Source organism: Cavia porcellus, unplaced genomic scaffold (genome assembly GCF_034190915.1).
Source record: "Cavia porcellus strain 051 isolate PalLab524CR breed Dunkin Hartley unplaced genomic scaffold, mCavPor4.1 scaffold_31, whole genome shotgun sequence".
NCBI classification, from domain to species: domain Eukaryota; kingdom Metazoa; phylum Chordata; class Mammalia; order Rodentia; family Caviidae; genus Cavia; species Cavia porcellus.
In genome coordinates this window covers 5,906,664-5,912,215 of record NW_026947514.1, presented here as the reverse complement: position 1 = coordinate 5,912,215, position 5,552 = coordinate 5,906,664, and positions in this window count along the sequence as shown.

Here is a 5,552-nt window from a genome sequence, read left to right as displayed (position 1 = left end):
CTATACTTTGGATGCACTAGATCTGGAAGCAAGATTTACTCTTATCTTATCAATGATCACCTGAGCCTGATGCAAATTAGAAGAAAGAACACGTCTGCATCTCTTAATTTTGTCAGATGTGTCCTGTCCATGTTTTGTGTCCTATCTGGAAGCCAAGAGCAAAGAAAAAGTATGGAATTGGTCCAGGCCCCACTGTGCTCTGTGAACAATCACATCAGTCCTGCTGATACCAGCGTGGGAGCACTCCCCTCCCCCTGAATTTCTGGAGCGCTCCAGAATTCTGGCTCTTACAGTTTTCTGACTCTGGACAAGAAATTCTAGTTCAGAGCCGACATTCTAGCACTTCTGCAATTCTCAGGTCCTGGCCACCTTCCTGTGTGTCCCCACTGGTAGTCAAAAAGGGGGGTCCAGTAGAAGCTGTAGGGTGTGACCTCAACCTTATTCATTCATCAAACATTATGGGGACCTTGAATACAGTGAGAATCAAGACAGGCTCTGGAGACATAATGCCAAATCACTCAGGTTCTGACTTCAGTGTCTCATGAGTCCACAAGAAACCTAAGAAAATTATACCATACATAGTAAAATACTAAAGATGTTTCCACTGTAATTCATGGAACCTGCCAGTATGATATGTTACCTAGTGAAAGAGACTTTTACAGATGTGATCAATTTAAAGAGCTTGAAATGGACAGAAACTATCTTGGATTATGTGATTAGGTGCATTGTAATTGCAAGAATCCTTACAAAAGGGACCCAAGCAAGTCAGAGTTGGGGAAGGAGATGTGACAACAGAAACACAGGTGGCATTGAAACACAGGTGGGGCAGCCACAAGCCAAAGACTGCAGGAAGCCTCTAAAAGTCAGAGACGGCAACAGACAAATTGCCCTCTAGAAACTCCACCTCTCATGATCCCTTGATTTCAGCCTCAGAAGGCTCATTTTGGACTTCTGACCACCAGAACAAGAAGTTAATTTGTGTAGTTCAAGGTCATCGAGTACGTGGTATTAACAAGAAACTAACACAGTGGGAAAATCCATGTTGTGATCCCAAAATATCCAGGAGGGGTTACAGAGGCTTTTCTGAAGGGACAGAGAGAAAACCAAAGGACAAGGAAGGCAAAACCGAGCAAAGAGATGAGAGAGAGTAGATCGTGCTTGGGATCAGTGAGGATGGAAGCCCGAGGGAGGGAAGGATCTTCTGGAGACCCGATTTGTTATGACTGCTCTGGATTTAGCTCATGGCAGACATGGCAGCCTGAATTACTTCATTTAAACATGTACAGATACATATAACTTGCAGGTAAAAGAAGAGACCACAGGCAAGTGTCAGGGAAGGGACCGGGACAGCCCCACAAAAGATCAGGGTTGAAATGGAACTATGGAGAACTGGGAGGGATTTATGGGCCTGGACTTTTATCCCACAGAAAATGGAGATGTTTGGGCTTTCAGAGACATTAACAGGGACATTAACAGTTGCTATTCAATGGAAGCCACAGGCAGGCAACGCCTGTGAGTAGTGTCTGCAGTCACAGGGGCTAAGGAAGATAAAGCTCCTCAATTGTAAGGACAGATGTGTCCACTGGAGTCCACCCAATGGTCCCCAGATTCCACATTCAGTTGGCACCTGGTGGCCTTTTGGGGCAACCTCTTTCCACCACCCACCCTTCCACACCCTCACACCTGGCATTCTACACTGGGCGAATTGAAAATTCACCTTTCAGTGCCCAAAATAACTGATGTCTTCCATCTTACAGATTTTTGTTCCTTTGTCTGGGTCCCAGGTATTCAGTGAAGTTTCCAAGGAGGAAATGTGTTCATCTTGGGAACCAGAATTCCTACATACTGAAACAGTGTTTCTAATTGTTAGCATTTATGGAGCCTTTTACGTTTTCCAGGCACTGAACTAGACTAATCTTTAAGCAAAGAGCGGTCTATAGCTTGCTAAATAGTCCATCCCCAGGCTCTGCCATCAGTCAGCTCTTTGTATTCATGGAAAGAGGTCAGAGTGCAGTTTGGTCACAAATGGATCCCTACTCATTGGCTTGTTCCCTGGCCTTAGACCTTTTACATAAACCAACAGGCACTAGGTTCTATGGGCTGAATGTAACCACAGAAGGGTCTATCAAGGTCCTAACCCCCAGCAGCTGGGAGCATGACATTACTTGGAGAGAAGGTCTTTGCAGATGTGATCAAGTTAAGAAGAGATGAGTTGCTGAGCATGGCGGTACACACCTGTGATCCGAGTTAACAGGAAGGCTGCAGCTGGAGGACTGCAAGTTTAGTAAGACCTTGACTCAAGAGAAGAAGTCACCGGAGGAGGTCACTGGGATGGCCACAGCCCAGTAAGATGGGTTTCCTTAGGAGAAGAGGAGACTGTGGGGTGATGAGAGATGCAGCTAAGAGCTAAGCAACGTCAGATAGCCACCGCCAGCATGAGGTGCTGGGAAGGACTCCACTCCATGCTGAGCCAGAGAGAGCACGAGCCTGTTGACCCCCGACTTCAGACCTCAGCCTGCGGAACCGTAACAGAGGCTCCCTGTGCTTTTTGTCAGCCAGTCGTGGTACCTGTCATGGCAACCCTGCAGAAGCAATCACAGTTCAACTACACTAGATGACTCGGGGACCCACTGTGGCCACGTCATCCAGAACAAGTGACCACCCATATTGCTGCTGACGGGGACTGAGAGAGAAGGGTCTCACTCCACCCCTCACCTGCCACCCATTCCGGAGGGCCGGAACTCAGGTGTGTGCCCCCACCCTACCCCAAGGGAGGCCAGGAAATGGCAGGGGCACATGAAACATGACAGACCTTAGCGATCCCTGTGAGTATACCGTGTGTTTATAGAATAATTAAATAAGTCCCCATGCCATTAGATCTCACAGTGACCCCTAGATAACTGGACTGGACTCTGCCACCTGCCATATGTCATCAGAGACAAAACTGAAGCTGACAGCTTTTAAGTGACTTCTCTGCTTTCCCCTACTGATGGGGAGAAGGCCAAGATTCAACTGCAGATGGCTCATGCGGAGGTCTGTGTTCTGGCTTCTCAGAGAACCAGTCCCGAGGCCAGGGTCGCCTTCATGGCCGTTCACATGGACCCCAGCACGTGTGGGCATCCCCCAGTCAGGTAACTTCAGCGTTTCCCAGGGTGGGCAGTTTTCCTTCCAGGTAAGAGGCACCTCGTGCGTGCAGCTCCCTCCTGCAGGCTCAGAGACGGTCAGCTTGCTGCTACCTGACCTGAAGGCGGGCCGTGTGGCGCACCTCTGCGTTAGTGCCATTGATGGACTCACTTCGTGGGAGGGCACCTCCAGCCTTAGAGAAGAGCTGCGTTTCCAACCAGAAAAGCAATAAGGCCTGCAGCTCAGAGTCCGAGGTTCAGCCTGGGCCTGCATCTCAAGGAAGTAGCTGTCACATGTCCCATGTCGCTCATTCAGCCAGATATGTGCATTCAAATTGTGTCAATCCACGTGGACTTCTCGAGGTTGATGAGAACCTGTCCTCGGGAGCTGGAAGAACTGTGCACCGCCATGCTTTTATTTGCTGGGTGTAATAAAAGAACGCTGGTCTGTCGGAGACTGCAGAAAGCAGGTTTCCAACTTAATGCTGATTCTGCCCAGAAGTAATCAGTTCATTAGCTGCTAGCACAGAGCTCATTCAAGGGAGAGGCGGTCGACGCAAACCAGTGGACTGTGCAGGTCCATCAGGAATGGGGAGCAAAGGAGCAAGAGTGGTTTGGTTCACACTTTCTGCCCAACACCTTCTTAAACAGGAAGGTTTTTGTAAGCCAGGAAGTTCCTGAGGTTGGGCTCCAGTCAAAGGCCCTGTGATGTGTGGGGCACAGAGGCAGGAACCGGGAACGGTAAGTGAAGAACACTCCATCCTTTCCGGAGCACTCCCCAGGGTGCAGGCTGCACCAAGCCCCTTCTCCCTTCCGATCCGCAGGATGCTGGGAGCAGGGACCTCAGCGCAGCTTTCCTGTGGCCTGAGGGTGTCTGCTCACTCAGTAAATGTCTCTGTGATCCAGCAACAGGGCTGGAATCCAGATCTGTGCTTTATGTCCCCACAAAACCAACACTATTTAAAAAATTATTGTAATGATATGAATGTGTAGGGTGAAGTGTGTGCTTCTGGTTTACGGTATATTCAGTGTATAATGGTCAAATCAGCCATTAACATTTCCATCTTCCTAAACTTGTTAACTTCTTTTTTGTTTGTTTGTTTGTTTAATGTGTAATAAGTGTATGTGCCTGTGATGCAGGTGATACATCAGGACATGTGTCCCAAGTATGCTGGTCAAGTTAGGGTCATTCATATTTGCATCTCCTTGCGGTTGCTTTCTGTTTGGAGATTTCAAACTCCTTCTTTCAGGCGTTCATGACATAGGTAGTGCTTGCTGTGAACTGTAGCCGCCCCACTGCATGATGGGACGCCAGCAGTTATTACTCCCGCCTGATGGTGTTTGGGTTCTCTGCCTCTATTTCCCACTCACTGTTCCCCCTCTTCCCAGGCTCCCCAGCCTCTGGTCACCACTAATGGCTCCAAATGCAGGTCTGAGGCCACCTAATCACCATCAGATGATCAGCTCTGGTCCTTTTCTCATCTAATCTGGGAGCCTGTTTGGAAGCTTTCCTGGACAGTGCTATATTGAGCTGCAGTTTGCAAATGTTTATTTACAGGGGATTAATTAACTTTTGCTATTTGCAAGGACTGAACTAAGGGAAAATTGGCTTTCTCTCAGAGTAGGTGTTGTGACATTCCAAACGGCCTGCATCCCCATACTCAAAATGTCAAAATCCTTCCAAGCCAAACCATGAAGAAAAGCATGGCATATGTTATGATGTACAAAGAGCCCAGCATAAGAGGCTCAGGGTGCTCAGGCGGGCGCTGTGGTGTCAAGTCCCTGCTTGTCACTGAAGAGCCAGGGCGCATTGGCCGAGACCCCTCATCTCCCAGAGCTCCAAGTCTCACGGTCTGGAAAATAATCACAGTGAGGTCCCTGATTTTGTTGGGGACTCTCCACAGAGAGGTAGGGAGTCCAGCTTAACTCCTCCTCTGCAGCACAAGACCATCAGACACCTCAGCCAGAAATGCTGAATTATGGTACAGCGTCAGGCAGAGCTGTACCGTGATTCCAGGCTGTGCACAACTATCTCAGAGCAGAGACCCCAGAGATAGTGGGGAGCAGAGCTGTCCTGCAGGATACAGAGTGCCCACCTGGTAGGTTCATTCCAGGATGCTACAAAGGTAGCATGTGAGGCTATAGGAGGTCAAGGCAAGAATGTCTTCATTTGCAATAAGAAGAGAAGTGGCTTGGAATAGCTATGGAAGAGGGTGAGAGACAGAGAGAGGACTCTCAGAAAGGGACAGGCAGGATTCCAGAAGCACAATCAGAGTGCATGGCCAACCTGAAGCTCACAAGGGACATTTGTTCTTTCTTTCACTTATCCATCTGTCCAACTATCCACCCATCCACCCAACCATCCACCCACCCACCCATCCATCCACCCACCTACCCATCCATCCACCCACCCACCCATCCATCCACCCA